Here is a 22,904-nt window from a genome sequence, read left to right as displayed (position 1 = left end):
TAGATAGATAGATAATAGATTTAAAACATGAGTTTACACCAATACCTTTAATTCCAATCCAGTACTTCTGTCTTTTTTCCAGCTTTCCCTCTTTCCATATTTATAAATCCCTTCTCAACAGTGAGAAACCTGGTTACCATTATCGTTAATTTATTTACTTATTTGCCTAATCCTTCTGTCTGCAACCAATCTCCAGACATGCTGACTGCATGCCTGGCCCTCTGGCTTGCACACTTAGCTATCATTGCTGATGAATCGCTCTCACCTATTTGTTATCTTTTTTCAGGCTGTTCATCAAGCTTGGCAATAGCCTTATAGTCACTATTTCTTTCATGTCTCTAACGCCTGACGTATCATGCCAGCTAGTACATTTCCTTCACAAGAAGTACCATCTGAGCTCACCACCAACAAAAATCTTAACAATTGCATTGCCATCTTGTGCCAGGGACCATCTGTGTGCCACCTGCCCCTAGTGATCGTGTCCTTATTGTTAGCCAGGTAACAGGTGACCCAGCTCCAAAACCCCATCCTACTGTCTGTTTTTTGGGACACTTCACTTCCTGTACCAACTGTCACAGGTTGGACTCCCCGGGAAGCAGACCATGAAACGGATCGGCATGCAGGAGTTCTGTTAGGGGATCTACCGCAGAAGGGAAGGAAGCAGGACTGGGCAGGCGGAGAATGTGAATTTCACGCCACACATCTCTCTGCGGCTGAGGCCACCCCCAAAGGGACAGACAGCTGAGGCCCGTCAGCCGGCAGCACTTCCAGCAGCTGGGGGATAAATAAGTCCTTTTTTCCCTGGAGGAGGATCTGGACAGTGCAGCACAGGGTCCACCACAAAGTCATCAAAGCTGTTTTGTAACCACAAGTGAACCATCTGTGCTTCATCTATAGGTTGATTCTCAAATATGAAAAATTAATGAGCAATGTTTTTATTATTGGATTTCTGTGAATATTGTTTAATACAGAGCTAGTGATCAATATGACTATTGATCACATTCTCTTTCTTATACTTTTGCTTTCCTCTACAGTTTCTTTTCTTTTCTTTCTTCTTCTTCTTCTTCTTCTTTTTTTTTGTTTTGCTGAGGAAGATTAACCCTGAGCTAACATCTGTGCCAGTCTTCCTCTATTTTGTACGTGGGTCACTACCACAGTATGGCTGATGAGTAGTATAGATCCACACCTGGGATCTGAACCTGTGAACCTGGGCTGCCAATGTGAAGTGTGCCGAACTTAACCACTGTGCCATGGAGCTGGCCCCCCCTCTATAGTTTCTGATTGCTTTGACTATACTATTTGAAGAAATATATCATCAGTGTTTCCCAACCTCTTCATTCAATCCCCTCTTCCATGGAAATGCTCCTTTTATTCTGGAGATCTCCATCCCAGGGCCCCTGTCTGCCCGCTTCAATTTGGATGAGCTGCAATTCCAGTCTAGCTGCACAGTTGTCACCATGGGGCTTCCCTTTCCTGCTTTCCTCTGTTGAGTCCATTGCTTTCTGGATTCCATGTTTAAAACCTTCCTTAGTTTATGCTCTGATTGTGCTGAGGCACTTTCTTAGAAAAGGAATAAATGAGACAAATCTTATGAGTCTGAAAAATGTCATTATTCTGCCCTTCGACGTGGTGGATGATTTGGCTGGACATAGAATTTTGAGTTGAAAATATTGGTTTCACCAGAAATTTAAAGGCATTGTTCCATTGTCTGCTTGAAATGGGTTCTAATTCAACAGTCACTCAACAAACATTCCAGGTACTACTCCAGGCACTAGAGATAGAATGTTGAATAAGACAAAGTCCCTGCTTCATGGAGGAGACAAACAACAAACAAAAACGAAACAAGAAGTCAGACTTGGTGGTGATAAGTGCTATGAAGAATTTAAATAAGGCCAAGGGCGTAAATGCTGACTGGGGACTGTTATTTTAGATATGATGGGCAGGGACACCTTCTCTGAGGAGGCGACACTTGAGATGAGACTTGAATCATGAGAAGTAATGAGTCATGCGAAGATACAGGGAAATCATGTTCTAGTCAGCGGCAACAGCAAAGAAAGGTCTTTGAGGATAAAATGAGTCTGACATATTCAAGAAACTTCTGGAAGGCACATGCAGTTGCAGTGTGGACACGAGGGAGAGAGCACTGGAAAACGAGTTTGGTTCTGATTCTCATTACTTTGTAAGTGACCTATTTTGTTTTGTTTCTAGAAACATTTAGGATCAGTGGTGAATTGAAGATGGCCGTGAATTCTTTAACACTCCTCCCACTGAAATGGGGGATCTACGTCTCCTCTGCATTAATCTGAGCTCCGTCACCTCTGACCAATAGAGTACAGTGGACGTGGCACTGCCAGTTTCTGGATCCAGGCCTTAAGAGATTGGCATATTCTACTCCCTGTCTCTTGGAACATATACTCTTGGAACCCATCCGCCATGCTGTCAGGAAGCTCAAGACACATGGAGAGGCCATGTGCAGGCCACAGATGAGCCCTGACTCGGAGCCTGTGTGAGCGTTTCGGATGTCCAACCCCACTGAGCCTTTAGATGACTCCTGGTCCTGCTTTTGTCTGACTGCACGAGAGCCCTCCCCCAACATGAGAACCACCCAGCTGAGCTCAGCCAACCCACAGGACCGTGAGGGACATTCTTATGTTACTGTGCCAGGCACCTGCTGGGCCCTTGCAATCTGGAGATTCCCCTTCTTCAAATGTGGGAAACATTCTTCAATTACTCTTTGACAATTTCTTCCTTCCACTTTTTTGTTCCGTGTTTGCATCTCCTGTTGATCAGATGTGGGGCCTCATGGATTGATTCTCTAAGCCTCTAATACTTTTTTTCATTTTTAAAATCTTTAATTCCATTTTTTTGAGATAATTTATTATGCTTGCCTTCAACCTTCTATTGAATGTTTTTTTCAGAATACAAGGCGGGGTTGGTTTTTGTTTGTGATTTTGCTTTTGTCTGCTTGGTAGGCGCTGGGGAAGGCGGGACAAGGTGGGTAGGCTCTGCTTACATCTATTTTCCACTTTCAGGCCCAGTTCTGCTCCCTCCATTGTTCCTGGCATTTCAGAGCCTCTCCTGGGTCTGTGGGGCAGACTGGTCTTGTTAGGGCTGAAGCCCCCTCTGCCCACTCTCTCCCCAACTCTAGGGTGAGGCCCCTCTGCCCTGATTCCTCCCTGACCAGTCCTCCAACCACTTCCCATTATCCAAAAACATGGAGCAATCTTTTTTTTTTTTTTGAGGAAGATTAGCCCTGAGCTAACATCTGCCAATCCTCCTCTTTTTGCTGAGGAAGACTGGCCCTGAGCTAACAGCCGTGCCCATCTTCCTCTGCTTTATATGTGGGACGCCTGCCATGGCATGGCTTGCCAAGCAGTGCCATGTCCGCACCCAGGATCCCAACCGGGGAACCCCAGGTCGCCAAAGCAGAATGTGCCAACTTAACTGCTGTGCCACCGGGCTGGCCCCATGGAGCAATCTTTTGTTGGCTGATGTGCCATCCCAGTTTGCTTCATTTTCATCCCAAGAAACTTAAAAATATATATATTTTTTTACTATTGCCTTAATGAAAACTCGAAGGAAAGGAGTTAAATTTGTGTGTTCTGTTTGTTTCATTAAAGAGTTTCTTTTTCACTGCATATGGAGATAATGTACCATAAACATTATCTTTTTATTTTTATAATTCCACCTGTTTACTGTCATACTAAACATTACTTTGAGTTTGTTTTCCTCTCAGAACTTTTAAATAATCAGCAGTTCTAGGAAATGTTCTATTTTCTCTGTGTCCTCTGCCATATGCCAGTAATTTTCAGCAAGGCTGCATTTACGTGAGTTTGAATTTGGCAAATAAGTAATATGAAACAAAAATATTAGTAAAACCTCCCTTTATGAGAAAATTTAAAAATTTTCCAAGTCTCCCCAAATTACAAAAACATTTTGCTTTTGGTAATTAATTAATTTGTGTTTTGGCCAGGAACCACTTCAAAGCTGACTGGACAAATGAATGAGACAAACTGACACCATTGCCACGTGGTGGCGCCACTTCCGCCCTAAGCAGCTCCCTGCGGTTTTTCTTAGGATTGTGGGAACCACACTGTTTATAGGCATGGGAACTTCGGCCTGTGATTTTAGTGTGATTAAAAAGCGTTTCTACATCTCAAAGCAATTCCACCCAAGCATTATGCGTTAGTACTAACATGAGGACTAAAAAAAATGCTTCGGGGTTAATAAACTAGGAACAGACGGATGTGAAAGAAAGCGTCGCAGGAAGCCCACATAGTGCCCCATGGTGTGCCAGGATGTTAATTTCGAGGAAAACACTGTGCAAGATGGAAGTGATGCTGAGAGCATAAAAACAGCGCTAAGGGGAAAATAAGCCACAGTGGGCAGAGATACAGGCCCTCTCTCTGAACGTGTTCCCTTTACTTTTGTGCTTGTTCTTATGGGAAAATTTGACTCAAATTATTGGGGGTTGAATTACACAAGAACTTCAGGAAAACCTTATAAAATGTGATCACTCTGAACAGCTCTATTCCTGAATAAAGGTTTTCTGTTTTTAGGGGGTTTTCATATACATGGTCTTGTCTAGGTCACGCTGGGCCTGTGCAGAAGGTGGCGGGTGGGCCCATGTTACACCCGGTGAAAGCGTTTGGGCAATTGATCCAAGTCATGGCTAGAAAGCAGAGGAGTCAGGACTAAAACTCCAGCCTTCAGACCCCCATTCAGAATTCACCCTTGGTCCTTTGATATTACAGGATTTTGGTGATTGCAAAACTCTGTCTTCTCAAGGAATCTCCTCCCCAACCCAATCAAAACTTGTAAATATGTGAAAAAAATGAGTTATGATCCGTTGAATTCAGCACTCTGAATAGTAATTTTGAAAATTAAATATTTCAAATGTAAACTAGATTACCTTTTAAATTTTCTTTGAAAAATTACTATTCGCATGACGTAAAACTCCTGGAATAGAAAAGGAAATACGTGAGGAGGCAATCTTCCTCTTTCTCTGTCCCTCACTCTCCACCCCTCCCTGTCCCTTCCCCTCCCTGGAGGCAGCCACTGTCACTAGTTTCTTGTGTGAACTTCCAGAAAGAGTCATTAATTTACATATTACAATATAGTATATTATATATGGTATGGTGTGATTTTTCAGAGCATAGAGTTTATGTAGTAAATATAATGTAGTGTGCACACAGACATTTATACCCTCCTTTTTTTTTTTAAACAAATAGTAGCATACACACTGTTCTGAACCTTAATTTTTTCTCATTCAATGGTGTTTCTTAGAGAGTTTTCAGTATTGGTCCATAAAGAGCTCCACGTGCTTTCTAACAGTTGCCTAGTTTTTTACCGTATGGTTGCACATTTAATTTGTCAAGTACCGATGGACTTTCTTTTTTTAAAGATTTTATTTATTTTTCCTTTTTCTCCCCAAAGCTCCCCGTCACAAAGCTGTATATTCTTCATTGTGGGTCCTTCTAGTTGTGGCATGTGGGACGCTGCCTCAGCGTGGTTTGATGAGCAGTGCCATGTCCGTGCCCAGGATTCGAACCGCCTGCAGCGGAGCACGCTAACTTAACCACTCAGACACCGGGCCAGCCCCAGTACCGATGGACTTTTAGGTAGCTTTGCCAATTAGAATTGACCTAAGAGTAATTGCTCATACTCCCTTTCTCAAGGGAGCATATCAACATTCTCAAAAAGGACAACTTGATTTTATGAGGTGGGTAGAAGCTGACGATAACTTGTCCCTGTTTTCCAGATGCACTAGCTTTTCCTGTTTTTTTGTTTTTTTTTTTAAGGCTGTTGTGTTTTGAAAAATGGCTGGTCCTAAAATACAGAATTGCCCCAAGTAAATTAAGTTGCAGCCCAAGGCTCTTGAGCCTAGATTGAGATCCCAAACGATCTTCGAGTGAGAAAAGCAGAGAGCGGCAGGCTCTCGTACCTGCAAGCTCCCTGCCCCTTGTCCTCCCTCTGGGCTACAGAGCCTTCTGGAAAGCTGCCGCCTGGCCTGGGTCGGATTGCTCACACGCTGCCGCCTCCCAGGCCAGTGTTCCCAGCCTTAAGCCAATGCACATTTATAGAACACTTCCATGTGATCCCGGGGGAAGACAGAGCGCGGGCGGAGAGCAGTGCTGAAAAGGCAGAACCTCAGGAAGAGAGGGCCTCTGCCCCCTCTGCTCCTCGTGCTAGGAGGATACTGGGTAAGTCAGTCTCAGATTGATGGCTTTATTCCTTTTGAGCAACGTGTGCCTTTAAACTGGTTTGGCTACTGAGATTAGAGGGATAAATGCATTTCTTTCCTTTTTTTCTCACAAAAGGAAATTAAAGGCACATCTGTGCTTCTTTCCGTCCCCCCTCCCGCCCCCCCCCCCGACTGTCTCCGAAGCCATACGAACTGTGTTTTTTCCTTTCCAAGAAGTTGCCGGTTACTTTTGGTGGGACAAGTCCCTATTGATCTAAGCCTTAGTCTCTTTGTTTCTAAAATAAGGGTTGGCCAGAAGATTACTGAAACTTCTCTGGCCTCTGTTATGATTCTGCCCATTGCAAATTGGATTTTCAAGTATTTATGGTCTGTGGGGTGATGATTTAAGAGAGCCCTTAAGGCCCTCTTTTATGGGAAAAGTTATTTAAAACTCTGGATGGTGTTGACTTTGACATGTTTACACAGTGTTTCTCTAAACTCAATAAAGTACCTTTCCAGACTTGTTTCTGACCTTGTGGCTGCCAACTTGAGCTGCCCTGTGATCCTGACAAAGACTGTGTGTTTCTGAGTCTGACTCGGTGTCAGTTAAAACTGAATCATCAGATCACACTGAAGGAGGGCGGATTCTAAGCCTCGTGAGAGAATCCTGCAGTTCAGTTAAACACAGAGTGTGAGTGTGTGTGTGTGCGTGTGCCTATGTCATAGGATGTTCCATGAATCAGAAATGCACAGACTGAAATTCCTTATCCCCCTTACACCATGTACAATCTAGTGCATAAGATCTGCATATGTGTGTGTATAGGGGCAAAACACCTCCCAGTTTTAGCTTCTGCTTCCACATTGGCCCCTGTCTTTCCAGTGAATCCCTGTGGGCTGTCTGGGGTTTCCTGCTCTCAGCTCTAGCTGACACTACCCTGGTACTTCCTTCCGCTTCCTCCTACACAGACACCAGTGCAAGGTGGGTCTTGTGGCTGTTGGTGGTTGAGGTTCAGGGGAAACCTTGTCATCTAGTTTTGTTGTAATTGTCCATGGGTTTTTTCTTTTTTTCTATCTAGTTGCTCTGTCTGTTTATATAAGGAGATTTGGGGAGATCTAAAAACTCTGCTGCCACCATCTTCCCAGAATTCTACTTATCAGGTTTTTAATTGCAATCAAGGAGACCAGCTTGCTTCTTTGGTAGCTCCAACGGGTAGTGATAAAGGTCTGGCCCAGAGGCAAAGGAAATGGGAAGGAAGGGGACAATGAAAGAGACATTGGGAAGGAAGAATGTAGAGGGCTTGGTGAGTATATATTGGAAAGACAAGAGGAATGGAGCAGAGGGAAAAATAAAAGATAATCATTCATTCTTCCAATTCAGTCAGCAAACATTTAAGTGACCCCCATGTACCAGACTCTGGGAAGGAGGGTACGGTTGTACGCCACACTCATGTAATCCGGGCCCTCCTGGAGTTTCTGGGCTGGTAGGGATGCAGGTACTAAGCAAGAAATCACCGTGGGGTGCAGAGTCACCATGAGAGTCCCAGGGGATTTGACTGGAAAAACACAGTCCTCTGAACGGAAATGGGAAAGTCAAGGGAGGGGGTGGCTTGGAGAAAGATATCAAATTGACATTTCAAGAGGTTGAGTGGCTGTGAGTCATCTAAGCAGAGATAGCCATCAGAGAGTTAGAAATGCAGTTGGGGTAGAGAGGGAAGTCAGGGCTGGCGGCTAGCTTTAGAGCCTTCTACCTGGGCTCAACAGAGGAAGTTGTGGAAACCAATGGACTGTTCCCAGGAGACCAGGCTAGAAGACCCGATCCTGAATCCCATTAAATGGCTTTACCAAGAGAGCGGGAGGAGCAACTGGAGAAGAAAAAAGAGAATAGGATTTTGTAGCACCTTGTTAAGTTTGACAGGTTTGAGGAAAGTGGGAGTGACAGTGTCAGATGCTACAGAGATGCTGCAGGAGGATGAGGACTGAGAAAAAGCCAGAGTCTGGGGGTCATGGGCAACTTTGGTGTGTGGTTTCTATCAGGGAATGTTTGGTTGTAAGAAACAAACCCACTCAAAAGGACAAATTAGTTGAGAAGACACAGCTCTGGGCTGTAGCAACTCTTTTCATCCCTCCTTCCCAGCTACCTCTGCTTCATTCTGGTCTGAGCGTGGACTGGTCTCCTCTGCTGGGCCCCAGGTCCCACTCCTCCCTCAGGTCAGCACGCACAGGCTCCGGGTTTCTCTGACACTGATTCCAGCTCCCATTCCTCATCGCCTTGTGACTTGTGGCCTCTCTCGACTGACTTCCAGGGCCCCTATCAAATATCCAGAGAATCTGAATGGTCCAGCTGAAGCCGGAATCGACCGCTATTTCCATTAGCAGTGTCTAGGAAATGGGTTGGTGTGATGGGCCAAGACCATTCAGTCAGTGAGTGAGGGGGTGTGGGGAGTAGGGGGAGAATGGAGGATGAACAGTTTTCAGAGTAAAGGACAAAGGCAGGCCCTCAAAAGTTGCCTGCTCAAGTGCGTGATTTCATGGGAGTGGAGAAGTGAAAGCTGGGTTGCTAACATCGGTGCTACCAATTCATACGAAGTTGTGTATTTAATGGCCAGGAGCATGCTGGGGGTAGGTGACAGCACTGAGTGGCTAATAGGAAAGGGTGAGAGCCAGGACAAATGCAGTTCACTAGACTGGGGATTATGGGGCAGTAGAAAACCAAACTCACTATGACGCTGACCCTGGCCCAGTGCTCTGACTCCCAGGGAGACCACAAAGCTCAAATGAGATTTGTCCATCTCAGCGCAGGAGGGTCCATCCCAGCCCCAAAGGCAGAGCACGGGGACCAAGACTCCACGTGGTGAGGCAGCAAGAGAGCAGCCTGACACTGCCCAAAACACTGACACAAGAAGACTGTTATTCGTGGGCTTGCCTGTAACCTTTGAGGGTCACTGGGCAAACCACGACCCTTGTCCCAGGGTGCTCAATTCAGCTTAGAATTCTTAGCGTTCAGAAGAGGTACATATCAATGTGTTTTTATAATCCTAGCTGCTGTGGCAAGTTCCTGCATGTGTTTCAATCCTATGAAATGCCCGTGTATAGCAGGAGCAACTCCAGATAGTTGCCACCTTGCCAACGTTTCATAAATGTTGTTAATGAGAGTGTTTAAAATTGACATGGTGGAGAGAGTGGCTGGGATGAGTGAATGCTCTGAGTTTGTAACCTAAAAAGGGGAAATTCTGCTGCACACTCAAGTCAGGAAACAGCCTCGGCAGAGACCTGTGCCAGATCTGGTGCCAAAGAATTATAAAGAGATTAAACCCAGTGACAGAGGCTGGTGTTCTAGCAAAGAGAGCTAACTTTCTGTAGTCAAACTGCTGACATTTGTGTAAAGTTCAGGAATTACTAAAATTGGTTGTGTCTCAGTACTCTGAGGCTCCAAAGAAATATCCAGGCTTTACCAAGGACTGACTCTCCCCAGAAGAGTTACCTTTGATGCTTATCAAATTCCGAGTTGCAAGACTTAGCCCGTGAAAGAAGATTTCATTCTGGTTGTGCACATTATGTGTGAAACAAGTGTGAAGAGTATGGATGTGGGTGAAGCTGGAGTGATCATTTCTAAGTGGGGCCAAATCTTTCATTTTGAGGGGACAAAATTTTGTAGGTGACTCTGTGAGCTTAAAAAATGTGGCTCTGTATTCGCTTTCGGTCATTCAAAAAGCCATTCCTGTGACGCGCTTCTGCTGACACTGATAATGAGGTTCAAGTTAGGATCTGACAAAGTTATTTTGCATCTCATATTTCATAGCAAACAGATGAGACAACCAATGCTTGAATCCCGGTAGTCACAAGACCATCCTCTCATGTGTTCCAGTTCTTTGCAGAGCGTTTGGTGATGTTGTTGTTTGCACTGCCTGGTGGAAGTTTCCTGTTTGGCATTTGTTGTATGTGCTTCCCTCTCCCCCAACACCAGCCTGCTCTATGCCCCGGGACTGTCAATGATTTTGCAGGTGCCTCCTCCTCATTTAGCATAAACAAAGAGATTCAGGTTGGCTTATCTTGGTCAACAGGTATAGGGGGAAATGATGCAACTACAGATGCCAATGTTGGAGAAGCAACTAGATAGAGAAGGAACAATGCCCACGGGCAATCTGTCTTTAGTACCAGAGCTTCTTGTCAGATGGGCAGATCCTAGTCATAGGGAATTCAGGAAGTTATCCTTTGGGAGATGTATTCATACACGGCAAGATCAGTCCTCAGGCCCACGTTCTGGAAGCCAGGTGGTAGTGGTCAGACACATAGTACTAGGAACCAAACCATCACGAATGGGAGAGACGGGCTGACCTAGGACTTGGGAAGCAACACTTGGACTTCAAGGTCCGTTGGAGGTGCTGGGTCTCACATCTGAAGTTCAAAAAGGAAATTTGGTTCAGAAAATGCAAATCTAAAGTAGCTTATTTCCTGGCAGACCACCTTGATGCATGCTTAGGAAGGGCTGACCCAATTACAAAGCTCGCCATTGCAGGGCAAAGGTTGAGCCAGCCAGGATTGGCTCAGGAACTGGAGTGGACCCTAGTCACAAATGAAAGAGGAGGGCTTTCTTTTCCTCCCTCCCACTGTCGCTCCTTTCCTTCCTTAATCTTTCATTACGGACTTTTCAAGCATGCACAAAGGTAGAGAGAATGTTATAAGAATCTTTATATACCCATTATTGGTTTCAATAATTACCTACAATGGCCCATCTTAATTCATTTATTATTTATTCTTTTTTTTTTTTTTTTGAGGAAGATTAGCCCTCAGCTAACATCTGCTTCCAATCCTCCTCTTTTTGCTGAGGAAGACTGGCCCTAAGCTAACATCCGTGCCCATCTTCCTCTGCTTTATATGTGGGATGCCTGCCACAACTTGGCTTGATAAGTGGTGCATAGGTCCACACCCAGGATCTGAACCGGCAAACCCCGGGTCACTGAAGCAGAATGTGCAAAGTTAACCACTACACCACCAAGCCTTAATTCATTTATTACTCCACTTTCCATTAATGTCTGTCCCCCCTGACTGCCATATTGTTTTAAAGTAAATCATTCCATCATTCAATCAGTAATATTTAAGTATGTATCTCTATAAGATGAGGACTCTTTTTTGTATGTGTATAACCATAATATTATCATACCTAAAAAGTAAAAAATAATTCCTTAATATTAAAAGTCCTGTCAGTGTTCAATATCCTTCATTGTCTCTCTCTCTCTCTCTCTCTTTTTTTTTTTTTACAGTTGGTTTATTTCAATCAAGATCCAAACAAGAACCACAAATTGCTTTGGGTTGATATATCTCTTAAGGCATTTTTCCATTTTTCCCCCCAAGTTTTCATAGCTCTTCCGTATCCTCCACTATATATATTGTCCAGAAATTTCCTATGTCCTCCACCATTATACCTATCTTTTCCTGTAAATTATTTTTGTCAGGGTTATAAGAGTTATTATTATTATTATTGGTTTGTTTTGTTTTGTTTGCTGAGGAAGATTCACCCTGAGCTAACATCCATTGTCAGTCTTCCTCCTTTTCTTTTGTTTTGCTTGAGGAAGATTAGCCTTGAGCTAACATCTGTGCCAATCTTCCTCTATTTTGTATGTGGTATGCTGCCACAGCATGGCTGATGAATGGAGTAGGTCTGTGCCCAGGATCCGAACCCCCAAACCTGGGCCACCAAAGTGGACCATGCAGAACCCTTAACCACTTGGCCACAGGGCCAGCCCCAAGAATTATTTCTAAGTCTTTGTCTGCTACTTCCAACCTCTTGGTCATCTGTGTGTCTGCTTATATTGATGGTTCTCTCACTTGATTATAGGTCATATTTTCCTGCTTCTTCATATATCTAGAAGCTTGTTATTGTATATTGCATATTGTAGATAGATGCTGGATTCTGTTCTTTTCCAACAAATAGTTTTGTATTTTCTTCTACCAGGCAGTTAAATTACTGGGAGATTGCCTGTAGAGGCTTAGTTTTAGACCTTGTCAAGGTAGGTCTGTTTTGATTTAGCACTTATTCCTAGGGCATAATCCTTAGTCCTGGGATATAGTCCTTATTCTTCAGCCTTGGTTCTTCTGGAGTTTCAGTGAGAAGCTTGAGGTATTCACCAAGCCCCTCTAACTCAATGGGACTTTAACTCCAAACTGCCTTCTTGGCGCTGAATAGAAGCTGAAACCACTCGTAGATCTCTCAGCTTCCAGCCATTGCTTTTTCCTGAATTCCTTGGAGCTCACCCTGAGTATGTGCATTTTAGGAATTAGCCAGAGATCTGAGGGGAATTTGTGTGCAGATTTTGGGACTCTCTTTCTGTGGTTCCTTCCTTTATGAGGATCCCCCCTCAATTCCAGTCTCTCTGGCAGGCTCAAATTCTGTTTCTTCAGCTTAGCAACAGTGCACCTTTCTGCTTGGGTTTTGCCAGTTTTGGTATGTTTCAAATTTTTGAACTCTAAGGAGGTCAATTTTGGTAATTACCCTGAATTTCCCTGGGAAATTGTACATTTCATGCATTTTTTATTTGCATAGAAGTCTGCCAAACTCTCTCTTATAATTTTAAAAATTTCTTCCATGACAATGGCTATTTCCCTCTTGTCATTTTTTGTTTTGTGTATTTGTGCTTCCTCCTTTTCTCTTCTTCATCAAGTTAGCCAATGATTTTTCTATTTTATTAATTTTCTTAGGAACTATGATTTTGCTTTGTTCTTTAGATTGCTGATTTTTCTATTCTTTACCTCATTAATTTCTGCTTTCGTCTTTATTATTTTCTTCTTTATACTTTCCCCGATTTGTTTTGTTTTTCCTTTCCTAGTATTTTGACTCAGGAATTTAATTTATTTTTCTTATTTCATTTTCAAAGATAAATATGTTTAGTACAATGAATTTTCTACTGACCACTGCTCTAAATAGATCCCCTATTTTCTTATTTAACCTTTTACTATCTAGGATATTAGGGTCCCCTCTCAGTATCCTTTAACACTCACTCATTGCCTATAACAATGAGCTTGTTCTGGTTTCCTCTTTCCCTCTCTGTCTTCTCCCAGTTTTTAGGTGCATTATTTCCTACTTTGTTAAATGAAATAATGTCCATGCATTAGTCTTCCATCCTCGCCCTTCCATCTTTGTTTTAGTCTTACATGTACATTTATATATATATATATATATTTTTTTTTTTTTTAAAAATTTTATTTTTTCCTTTTTCTCCCCAAAGCCCCCCCGGTACATAGTTGTGTATTCTTCGTTGTGGGTTCTTCTAGTTGTGGCATGTGGGACGCTGCCTCAGCGTGGTCTGATGAGCAGTGCCATGTCCACGCCCAGGATTCGAACTAATGAAACACTGGGCCGCCTGCAGCGGAGCGCGCGAACTTAACCACTCGGCCACAGGGCCAGCCCCCATTTATATATTTTTTAATCCTCATCATCAGTCCTTTTACTAAAGTTTTCCCAGTCATTACTTGGTTAGATGAAATGCATTATTTAGTAGATTCCCCAGGATGGAATCTGATGGGAGCAGAATTCAGTAAGTTATTATACGTTGAAAACTGTTTTTCTCTAGGCTTAATATACAAAGGACAGCTTGGCTGGATGTAAAATCCTTGGTTCACACTTTAGTTCATTGGGGCCTTTTTAATACTGCTCCATTGTTACTTTGCTTTGTGCATTGATTTTTTAAAAAATATGATGCCAGTCTAGTACTTTTGGTTTTGTAAATTATTTGATATTTCTCTCTGGAGGTCACAAGTATTTTATCTTTTATATTTGAAATCTGATAGTTTTACTAGGATCTATCTTGGAATTGATTATTTTGGGTAAAATTTTCCAAGAATCCAGTGAATCCTTTCAATGTGTAGATTCAAGTATTTTTCTATTTCTGGAAAGTTTTCTTGGATCAAGGTTTTAAATATTAGCTCTTGGGCCGGCCCAGTGGTGCAGCGGTTAAGCGTGCCCGTTCTGCTTTGGCGGCCCAGGGTTCACAGGTTCAGATCCCGGGTGCGGACATGGCACCGCTTGGCAAGCCACGCTGTGGTAGGTGTCCCACATATAAAATGGAGGAAGATGGGCACAGATGTTAGCTCAGGGTTAATCTTCCTCAAAATAAATAAATAAGTAAATAAATATTAGCTCTGTTCTATTATTTCATTTTTATTTCAGAGACTTCAATAATAGGAATCTTACTCCTTTGTCTGTCTCCCATTTCCATCCTTTCTCTCTCACCCTTTTGGCTGCTTTCTTCTGTCATTTCTCATTCTCTTCATTATTTTCCTGATTCTTCAATGCTCTTCATTAAATTTTTATTTAAATCTATTCTTTCTTGGATGCCTTGTGATTTATTTGTTTCTGAGTTAATTGAGCTGTTTTCTATTTCCTTCCTGAGTACAATCCACAATCTTTTCATTTCTCCCTGACTTGTCCATTTCTATTTGCATATTGGAATTTCTCATTCACGGTGTTTTACATACGCTCAGAGAATATTTGATTCTGTTGGGTGTACTGACTTGTGCTTTTGTTCTACTTCTTAGCTGTTTTTGGGGCATGGGAAAGATTTTCCTCAGTGATATGTGTGAAATGTTGTCTCCTGACATTTTGGTTTTTTGCAATAGCTCTGTATGGATTTGTTGACCTTCATCCTGTCCCTTTTTATAGACTTGGGGTGCTTCCCAGGGTTCCTCGTTTAACAGTGCCCTGTTCCGTCTGTAGAGCGGAGTCCATGTTTGGTGGGGTGGGGTGGGAAGGTTTTGTGAGTCTTCCGATTTTGTGGTTCTCTTTTTTCTTGCTGGACTCTAAATTTTCTCTTTTTCTTTCTTTTCCCCATTCAACACCCGGTTGCCGTAGTGTGCTTCTCCCGTCCTTTTTGCTTTTTATCCTCCCCTAGAGCAATGCATTTGAAGATGACCCCTTTACGTTGTGCCTATCCCTTTAAATGCCCTGTGCTTTGAGGTCCCTCCCCTGTGTCCCTGCTCTGACCTGCCCAGATGCCTTTTTTAGTATTCTTCTGATTTAGGATGGACTTCATCATTCTGACAATAATTTGAGATCAACTTAGGCTCCATTCATTAGCTTCCTTCTTCTGGTCTTCTCCACCATTTTCCTGGGAAACTAAGTCTGCTTGTGTCTCCACGAAGATTTGTGGTGGGATGAGGGTGGGAACGTGAGAAACTGCTCGGGGATGCTCTGACTTCTCTCCTTTCAGTCACAGGTACTTTGAAGGATGCTTAAACTTCTCTGTCTTCTTCCCCTGTCTTCAGTCATACTGAGGGCCTGGTTTTTGCATACATTTGCTTTCTGCTTTTCATTGTTTTCTACCATTCTGGGAGGGAATTTTGGGAGGCAGGTACCTGGATGCCTCTGTTGTTTTCAGCTACCTCAAATGCTAATTTGGAAAACAGGCAAATATGAGTAAGACGTTCTTTTTTGTTCTTGCTGGAAAGAAGTATAGACTGATCAAAAGGTACTTAAAGTCTTGTTGATAAGGACTCTTAAATTATACGCAGTCATGCGCTGCATAACAACGTTTCGGTCAATGAGGGACCACATATGCGACTGTGGTCCCATAAGATTAGTATTATGTAGCCTGGGTTTGTGGTAAGCCATACCACCTAGGTTTGTGTAAATTCACTCTATGATGTTCGCGCAATGATGAAATTGCCTAATGACTCTTTTCTCAGAACACATCGCTCTTGTTAAGCAATGGGTGACTCTAACGATTATTACTGTCCTTAATTTTTTAAGGATAAATTTACAATAAACTTATCTGAGGAACAGAAGTTTTACATAAAATTGCCTGATGTTAGCTGAAACTCTAAATCCTAATAATTGCATTTGCAAAGTCTTATTATGTCATAGAGAAGGCAAATATCTTTATTTTCTTAGTTCAGCTCTAACATATGGCTCATCAATATTAATATCTTTGCCTCTGATATAATTAGCCCTGATTCCCCCTTCTACACTCAAGATCTCTCTGGTGTTGTTTGCATTGAAACGGCCTCCCCGCCCCTCATTCCATTCTCCCCACACCCTCCCCTTAGCCCACAGTTCCCAGTGATGTTGATACTGTATTTGATTTCCAAAAATGACAGCACAGTTCAGCTTTTGGATTCAAACTGATGTCTGAATTTTTGTGGGTTTCAACAGCTTGTTTTCATAAAAAATATGGTTTTGCTAATCTCCAGTCTGCAGAGAAGGACTATATGGAAATTGGGAGAAAGGGGAACCTTATATTTGAATGTCATCAAGTATCTGTTTTAGCAGGAAAAAGGAGACCCCTCACTGCAAATCAATATGCAGCTTCTTGTTCCATTTTGGGCTAAGGGGCTATGAGTGGTTTATAACACAGGATGCGCAGAGCCTCACCCACAGAGAGCTGTGAGCAATGAGGTTCAGTCTGGCATAGACTAAGGTGGCTCTCGGGGTCCCCAGTCAAGGGGCCATGTTTGCAAATTGTCATTTCACCACCAGAGAGGGATTTGATCCATCCATCGATCCTCCCTCACGTGGCATCCTTTGTGACCCAATGCACAGATCTTCAAGACGGCCAGCCAGACTTGGTCCAGGCTGGTATCAAGGATGGTTAAATGGACCCTCTGGGGGAAATCTTATCAGTTAGATTTTGCCATGTAACAAACCACCCCAAAACGTGGTGGTTTAGGACAATAACCATTTATTCAGCTTCTGACTCTGTGGATTGGCAATTCGGCCTGGGCTCAGTGGCTTCTCTGGGTATTCTCACGGCCTCAGCTGGGGTCCTTCATGTGTCTGCGGGAGCTGTGGGCTGGCTAGCTGATGGCCACCACTCATCAGCCACGAAGATGAGAGAGCTGATGATTCAGTGCAGTCCCAGAACAGGACAAATTTAGGTGGGCCCTTGAGGAAAGGCCTGTAGCCCAGTCTAAGATGATGGTCCATAAAGTCAGCTACATTGTCCCTTCTTGGTCCTCAGGCCTCACCACTGACCATTGCCCAGCCCATGACTAGTGGCCTCAATATTATCCAGAGCCCTGGGATAATGTCTCATGGAATCATGGCAGAATCTAGGTTACGGAGCAATAGAAATTACTTTCCAGTGATCCAGTATAACCTCTCCAGAGGACATGCCTCAGGAAGCAGTGAGTTTCCCATCACTAGAGGCATTCAAGCAGATCCAGAGATTCCATGATTAGCTCCAGTTTCTGGTGTAGAGGTTCAAAACTTAGACAGCAACACCAACAGAGGTACCTGGCATCTGTCCTCAACGAACCAGATTCCAGCTGATGAGCTAGACCCTTTAAGACCTGTCTCAGACATCAAGGACATGAGACCCCAGATCTCCCCAGTGAAAGGCAGCACAGGGCTGCAAAGCTCTCCTCACTCAAGAATCCTCTTTGCTTCTTGAGAGATCCTCTGACCCCAGTTTGACTGCAGCCTTCCCACCTCCCCCACCACACCGTGTCCTTGCTCACCTGGCCCTCCGCATGCTCTCCACCCTGAATGTTATGCTGGCACGGTCCCTGGCCCCATTTCCGATCCTGCCAACCTGACTGTCGGGCACCCTAAGTCCATCCCCCATCACAGTTCTCTGGTTTCAGTACCTTCCTGCATGATCTAACCAACTGCAGGTCCAGGCTGACTCCCACTCACCTTATTCTGAAACCTCATTGGCCATTCCAGGCAGAGACAAACGATAAAAATGAGATATGTGTTTTTAAACGGCTAAAACTTGGAAAAAAACTTAGTATCCACTGCAGCTATTAAATATGATGTCATAGGCATGGGGAAATGTTTTTGATGTGTTACCTTTACATGAAAAAAAAGAAAGTATCAAAAAGAGTACAGACAGTATGCATGATCCCGGATTTTGTTTTTGTGGGTTTTATTTAAGTTTATAAATGTATGCTTACCCAGATGTCAGTTGGGGTTTCCTTGCCCCTTTTAGCTTTGAGCTGAAGTCCATGACTGCTGGATCTGCACAGTGCTCCCCAAGGTTTCTGTGGATTCCCCAGGCTTATACGTCCTGGTCCCCTCTGCCTTCAGACTCCTGCTTTACGCCGTCTCTGTTCTGTTCCATGTTGTATTGACCCAGACACGAATAAAGCACAGCCCCTTCTTTAAGGTCCCCCCCTCCCCAACCCCAACCCCTGCCAAAAACAAAGCAAAGTGCTCACAAAGCATTCGTGAAAGTAGTATGAAGATCTGGGGGCAGAGAGAGGACGGCTTTGCCTACACTAAAGGAAAATAACTTCAAAGTGACATTAGGCATCCTTGTTATTCAACTGTCCTCAGTCCCTCCACTTCAGGGGAAGTTCCACCAGCCCTTCATCCCAGCGTTCTCTATCTCACACCAGCATCCAGGTAGAGCACCCCCGTTCCTCTCTCTGCCCCATGTCCTCCTCTCTGACCATCCACCTCGGGAACCAAACCTCAATTACTCTCATTTCACATGGCAGCGAAGTGACCGCCTCATTTTACCGAGCATCAGCTCCCGTCAATGCTCCACACCTGCACGGATTAAATCAAGTTCTTTCCCCAAACAAAACCTGTTCCTTCCCAAGAGGAAGCCTATGCTAGCCTTGTCAGCACGCCCAGGCTAGCCTGCTGGAGGATGAAGGAGAGCTGAGATGCTCCAGCCAACAGCTGGAGCTCTTTCGGTTTGGGCAAGTTACCTAATCTCTCTGGCCTTAAGTTTGTCATCTGTGAAATGAGGGCGTTAGGTCAGGGCAGCCTCTCCACAGCCAGCTGGTGGCTCACCGGTGTGCAGGCAGGTTACAGGAGCTCCAAGACTTCAATTCCCTCAACTCTTGGTGTAGCCAGCTGGGGGCTGGGCAGTGGGTGAGACCTCAAGCAGCCTTGTCCCTTTCCCAGGTCAGGGGCTGTATAAACATGGTCATATTCTGTGCCAGGATGTGAAAGGCTGGGAGGCCCTGTGCCAGAGCAACGGTCCCTTCTAGTTCTAACGGTCTGTGGTAGAGATTGGTGTTTGGCTGACAGGAAGTCTAGGTTCTGATTAGGTGATAATTTGTTGCTGTCGGTGGTGGTGGTGAATCCTAGACGGCATCGTATTAAAGTGAGAACCGATGAATGGCGTGAACTCACTTTACTCCTTCATTTAGTTGAACAGACTGATTGGATTCCAGTGCAGAGAGTCCTGCACCAGGAGAAAGTAGACCTGGGTTTGGATCCCAGAGCCGAGTCAGGAACAGGAACCTCCCAGTTGTTTTAACAGAGAGAACTGAATACAAAGAATTGTTCTATAGCGAAGTGCAAAGGCAAATAGCGAAGTCTAAGGTAGAAAGGGAGGAAGCAACTGTAGGAACCAGCTACCACCCTTGAGGCCGGGGGACCAAAGAGAAGAAGATGGAATTATTAAAATTTAGAAGCTTAGAGGGAGGCCCCCCAGAGGGGAACCTCAGACCTCTGCGGAGGGGGCTCCAGACTCCGGAGGCCGGGCCATGAGGCTGGCTCGGTAAGTGTTGGGAAAACTGCAAACTGGATTCCCTGCTGCCATGGGGGTGAAGCAGGGAGGCCGGGAGATGCTCCCAGAAACAGGGAGCGGACAGGAAGGACTGTGCTCTCCTTCCTCCTTCCTCCTCCAGTCTCTGCCCTTCCTGGCGGAGCCTTATAGGAGCAGTTGGCAAGGCAGAAATGGGGTTTGCAGAGTCCCCCAGCATCTGAAGGTGGTGAGTTTGGAGCTGAGAAACAATAGCTTAACTGGCCCAGCCTCTCGCCAGCAGAGGGGGAGGTCAGCCTTGTCTCGGATCTCCGGGTCTTGAGAGCAAGTGATTGCTGAGCTCCTCATAGCCCTCACAGCTCCACGACTGGACTTTCACATCAAAATTTCTCAGAGAATGTGGGAGGCCTCAGCGACGCGGGAGGGAAGGGGACGGGAGGCTAAGGGCAGAGTGTGAAGGAAGAGCTGTCATTTCGCTCAAACCCCACAGAGCAGGCAGATAGTTGGTGCTTGAGAAGGTCGCCTGCCAGAGCAGAAAGCAGGCAATGTCTCTTAATAAATCTCTTCCCCAGGTTACGGCTGTTTGTTTATATTAAAACGGGAACATGATAACAGGGCTATAAGTAGCTCCGTGCTCAGCTGTGCAAGGTAGAGAGAACAACTGAATTCAGCCCCTGGAGGGAGAAGCTGAGGTCTCCTGCCGCCTGGGATGGGGGCTGGCGCCAAATGCGGGAATGGCAACTGGCTCAGGTCTCTCGCTGGGTTGGTGGAGGAGCCAAAGGAGCTGCAGGGTCAGGTGAACCTGAGCTCACCCTCGGTGAGCAAACAGAATCTGGAATCCTCTTGTCGGCGCCTCCCACATCCTTGGCTGCTGCAGGACCTGACTGGCTGGAGGCCGCTGTGGCCGGAGCGGCAGGAAAGGTAGGTCTCATCTGACCTCGCTGGTCTGGTCTGGAGGTGACTCCAGAGCCTGCAGAGGCCTGGTCAGGCAGAGCCTGCCTTTCTGAGTCTAGTTCTGGTTCCAGACCTTGCTTGCTGTGAGATGTTGGGCAAATCACTTCCACTCTCTGGGCTTCAGCTTCCTCCTCTGTGAAAGGAGGTGTTGGAGAAGATGACCTCCAGGTCTTTCCAGCACTAAATTATTCAATGCAGGAGAAAAATCAAAATTTCTTAAGCCCTTAAAACAGATACATTGCTATTACATACAAAAAAGAGTTTTTTCAATAGAGAATAAAAAAAACCCTGACTAGAAACCTGATGCGACTGTCTGACTCCTCAATAGATCCCAGTAGGCTGTTCTCACAGGACAGTGGGAGGTTAGCTGCAAAACCTCTTGAGCCTCCATGTTATCGTGGATGAAACGGGGCCTGCATGATCTTGTGTCCGACGCCCCAGCTCCCTGCACCTCCCCACCCTCCACCCAGCGGTGAAATGGGGCGTCAGCCCAGCCTGGACGTCATAATGTGGGTTCTGAGCCGCGGCCTCTGTGCACGTCCTCCTTCTGCATAGTTTAACTGCTCTGTCTGTCCTCATGTTTCCATGTCCCTTCCTGTTTCAGACTTGGTCCCTGGCCCCATGTCCCCAGTCATGCTCTTGGCTCCCCTCAGCAATACTTCTGGCTACCCAGCCCTGCTGGGCTGCCTCAGCCATGACGGTTAGTCACCCAGCCCAAACCTGGACTTGCTACCCTCTTCCCAGATCAGTGAGGGGGAATCCATAAGCTGGGAGCTTCTCAACCAGATTTAGATGCCAAAAGCTGGAAAACACACACTTTACTACAGAGTTAAATGAACAACAGACAGAGGCAGTCAATTACCTTGAACTCTGTACAAGAATCTTCCAAAGTGGCAGCATCGCATCGTTCATCGTGCGCAAGGTTCGGAGCCTACCAGACTCCATCCTTCCTCTTACTCTCTGCTGGTCTTTTGTCATGCCTCTTGACCTCTCTGGGCTTTGGTTTTTCATCTATAAAAAAAGAAAACCCCTACCCCATAGCTTTGCTGTCTTAGACATATTGTTAGCACTTCACAACACTTAGCACGAGGAAAGAGCTCAAAATTTATAAAATGCATGAATAAGTGAATTAATGAATCAAAAGACTGTCCTGGTTTATATTTAGGGTCTTTTATGGCTGTGACGATGTGACACCAATACACCAGTTGAAAAATAAAAATTCTCCCAAGCAGCTGTCTTTTAAAACGAATTATACATTTTAATCTCCAAGAGACTAGGTGAGGTTTGGCTGGCTGTTTAGTCTCCATACACAGAGCAAGTGGGTAGAAGAAACCTCCGTGAATTCAGTCTTGCTTGTGGCAAGCCGGCTTGAACTAATGAGAAGCCTCAACCAAGGATGGTTTTTGAAGAAGCGCTGTTTCATGCCCCGAGGACAGAGAGGCGCCCCACCTAAGTGTCCATCTGATGCCCAGCATCGGCCACACGGAGGGGCAGGACTGAAATGACGTGCCACTAGCCCAGCAAATACTTCATTGTAAGTGGCTTGGTCAAAAGCTCTTGAAACTTTCTTCTTCTCAAGCCTATGTTATAAATTTTCTTAGTCAACGTTTGTTTCTTCTAGTTCACAAGTCAGTTAGCTGAGCTGCTATTCAGATGCACTGATTTCTAAATTAGCAGTGTCTGAATTCCTGATTTTACTGAAAGGATAATAAGAAGGCAGTATAAGCTTTGTTTCACTGAGAGATTTGCCTGTTGGAGGCTCCAAAGAGACCCATTGCCGATAATAACATAATAGCCAACGGTTTATCTAGTGCTTGATCGATTCCGAGAGCTTTACAGAAATTCACTCCCCACAGCCACGTGAGGTCGGAATTGTTCTGATTCCCATTTTAGAGATGACAAAACCAAACACAGAGAAGTTAAATAAAATTTGCAGAGTTTATACATCAGGTGAGCGGTAGAGGTGGTGTTTAAATGGTGGTAGTCTGGCCCCCCAGGATCTGGTTCTTGATCACAGCCCTTTACTGCCTCCCACGGGAGGTTGTCCCAGAGATACACGAGGGAAGCCACATACACGTGCATTTAGCCATCTAGGGGTTGGGGATGGAAACCTGCTCAGTTACTTGATGTCTGGTTTGGAGGAAGACAGCACCAAGAGAGGGAAGTTGATCTGCCAAGGACACGTGAAGACAGTAAGTCATGGAGACTGAAGTTGGGGTCCCCTCCAACTACTGCCTCAGGGAAAGGGGGTCGTGGCTAAGGAATGTGGGCACTCCGGGTTCCAAAGTGCCCAGCATCTGGACCTGTCCCCTGTGCCTGGGCAATCTGTCATT

The 22,904-nt window shown here is 44.9% G+C and overlaps 1 protein-coding gene across 29 annotated transcripts in view; it reads left to right on the top strand.

Moving 5' to 3' along the window:
* The first annotated feature begins 6,075 nt into the window (after positions 1-6,075).
* TACC2 (transforming acidic coiled-coil containing protein 2) overlaps positions 6,076-22,904 on the top strand; it is a 209,719-nt gene continuing 192,890 nt past the window's right edge. For 22 of the 29 annotated variants that reach the window (XM_014830725.3, XM_014830721.3, XM_070481887.1 and 19 more), the window contains exon 1: positions 6,076-6,203. The gene's annotated coding sequence lies outside the window, so the exon portion shown is untranslated. Of the gene's footprint in view, positions 6,204-7,064; positions 7,164-20,267; positions 20,539-22,904 lie in introns of those variants that run through there. The other 7 variants (XM_070481806.1, XM_070481855.1, XM_070481788.1 and 4 more) reach the window with 3 other exon arrangements.

The sequence above is a fragment of the Equus asinus genome, chromosome 2 (genome assembly GCF_041296235.1).
Source record: "Equus asinus isolate D_3611 breed Donkey chromosome 2, EquAss-T2T_v2, whole genome shotgun sequence".
In the NCBI taxonomy this organism is placed as follows: domain Eukaryota; kingdom Metazoa; phylum Chordata; class Mammalia; order Perissodactyla; family Equidae; genus Equus; species Equus asinus.
This window is presented reverse-complemented; position numbering and strand designations above follow the sequence as displayed.